Consider the following 3,207-nt stretch of genomic DNA (forward strand, 5'->3'; position numbering starts at 1 on the left):
AAAGCAATTTTAAATTGATTGTTTCTACTGCGTGCGTGTGATTAGAAAACCCAACATAATATGGCCTTGTCGTGACACAAATGCATGCTACATCGCACGTCCTCGTCGGCTAAACAACTTTCGACCACTCTTGCCTCTCCCGATATCATGAATGCAATCCCTCGTACTAGCCGAACCAACTATTACTCTTAAATGAAATCAGTTTTACATATAATATAGTAAGTGTTTTTCTTAAAATAAAATTATCAGGTCTATTCGACTTAATTATGACACATATTTTGATGGACCCATTAATAAACGAAGGGACTAGTCTCCTTTAATGGATCAAATCACAAAAACATAAGGGTGTCATTGCCAAAATAAACATCACAAAGACCTCTATCAACATTAAACCGAATATACTGTGTACTGGCAAATGAGAATATTCTCACACAATTTTGGATGTGAGCGTGAGACGTATACCCTTGTGTTTCTATGCAAGTTGAAAATTCAAATTCAGCAGCTACCATCCATAGCAGCATTGCTTCCCGTCGATTGGTTTATATATTGGCCATCTTAAATCATTATCGCGTAAATATCTTGTAGGGCAGGGTAGGATTTTCCAAAAACGACAAGTTACTTGTTGTTGATTAGAGCCAGCAATTAATGAATCCCTTAATTTGAAAAATACCCTGAATTAAATAGTAATTCCAAATACAACTCATGTTTACAAGTTTATGCAAAAACAGGCATGTAGAAATGAAAATCTTTGCCAAGCAGCCTCCACTGTTTCCTAATAAATAACCTTAGCTTGAAACCTCTTCTTTTTCACAGAAGAGCAGACCAAGAAAATCTCCATTTGTAATATCATGCATGGATGCTTGCATGATGGGGATTGCTGCTGCAGTCGCGCATGCACTAGTAATTACCAAACTATATTATCAATTCATTATCCTTTCATGGTACCATCTGATTGCATATATCCATTTAATAACTTATCTATAATTTGCTTGAAATTAATCAAATCATTCTATTAATGTTCGTAGGATTAATCCTATCTATAAATTAACGGGTTTTTCATATAAAAGACTCATAATTACCATGAAAGATTAATAATTTATTCAGTACAAAAATACATACGTTAAAAATAAAAAATAAAAAAAATACTTCAAGAATGTAAGAACATAATTTTGTTTAGTGGCTATAACATTATGACGAGCAACCATCTTATGGATGGAATCTCATTAAAATTAATGGAAATGTTTATTTATCCTAAATGAAACGCAGTTAAGATGCTGAGCTTGAAATCTCGAGGGCATTCCCATGTATTAATAGAAAGGGATAGGCAAGTCACGAAATGCCAAAATCTTTGACAGCACCACTTCCGTCCCTGTCAAATGGCCCGTGCAAATAACGCTCCTCTACTGTGCGTGGATATCTCTCACTAGCTTATTATTCAAAATTTAGGTGATTAATTATTTCACCATGGATTTTTGTCGTTTGTAAGGATGTTATCACTGCGTTCGTATTACGTCATCATCCAATCACGTACTTACACGCAACCCAAGAAATAATCGTCCATACATCAGCCCCTGCACATTTCTTTCAGGTCATCAAGAGTCTGTGTTAATTTTTTTTAAAAACAATTAATTTCAATTTTTTATTTATTTAAAAAAAAAAAAAAAAATTAATTTCAATTTTTTATTTATTTAAAATTAAGACTTTTTATATTTTTAAATTATGTTATTGTGTTTATATTAAAAATAAATTTTAAAATATATATTATTTGATAATTTAGTAATGTTTACTTTTTAAATATATTTTATTTTTAAATATTTTTAAATAATATATATATATATATATTATTTTAAAATATTTTCAAATAAAATATACTTTAAAAAGTAAACATTACTAAATTATTTATATTATTTTAAAATATTTTCAAATAAAATATACTTTAAAAAGTAAACATTACTAAATTATCAAATAAGTTATTTATTTCCACCATGAACCTTTATATATAATTGGTTATTTATTTCCACCATGAACCTATATATATAATTGTGCAAATTTTTATATTTTGTTTTTTTTTTGGCCAGAAAAATAATTATTTTTCTTATTTTTTTTTTAGAAAAACTCATATTAAAAATTAATATTAACTGATGAAACTGATTGAAAAATAAAATTATAGTTTTTTCATAACACATTAGTCTCTAATAAATCTCCTATGTGTAAAGAAATTTAAGTGTGAAAATTAATTTCTCCATAAATTTGTATCAAATTAGTTGATTGAATAAGAAAATTTTTATGCATTTTGGATGGAAAACAATTGAAAGCAGGAATTGATCATGTTGCAACATGATTCATTTTTTTTAATAAATAATTAAAAAATATTAAACTCTACACCCCTAACCTTTCTTGTTTAGGAGAATATACCCTAACACATTCTGATGCAATAATTTTACACTGACTAAATGGTAATATATTCATGAAAGTAAATATATAATAGTGTTTGTTTCCTGAAAAATAAATAAATAAAAATGGAGTAAATGAATGACAAGCATGATTTGAAACATTAAATATTGATTTTTAAAGTGTAAGTCATCCAGACTAATTATAATTAGTTGATTGATTAATGATATTATGATACTAATACGTTGGTCTTCTTCCATAATGTTTCAAAGTTGTAAATCATCATGTGTTAAGATAGGGAATTACCATATTTTAATTAATGCATGCATTCTGAATAAAAACCTCCATTTGACTGAGAATGATTTAAAAATTCCAATAATTAGTAGTTATAATATGATTGATTTTTCCGTTTAATCATATTAAAAAAATTAATTTTTTGAATTTTTTTATTTTTTTTGTATACAAATAACAAAAATTTTAAAAATACTATTTTAATATATTTTTAAATACTTGAAACCTACTATCTTTGAGAAGTTCCTTGAAAATTTTTAGGAGGGCGAAACTGTCAATTTAATGAAAAGGACATGCGATGCTGACGTGGCAATACAAAGGTTAGGAAGGGACAAACAGGTGAAGTGGTACCAGCGTGCGACAAGTGTCCTTCTCATTTCATAATAAAGCCGACAAAGACAAGCTTGAAGATTAGATATATAGCAATATTAATTAAAGAAAAAGGCAAAGTAGTTGCCCCAGAGACCCAGCCTCTGCTCCTATTGGTTTCTTTCTTGACTTTGTAGACACGTGGGCCCCTTCAAT

The sequence above is a fragment of the Populus euphratica genome, unplaced genomic scaffold (genome assembly GCF_000495115.2).
Source record: "Populus euphratica unplaced genomic scaffold, PopEup_1.0 scaffold131.1, whole genome shotgun sequence".
In the NCBI taxonomy this organism is placed as follows: Eukaryota; Viridiplantae; Streptophyta; class Magnoliopsida; order Malpighiales; family Salicaceae; genus Populus; species Populus euphratica.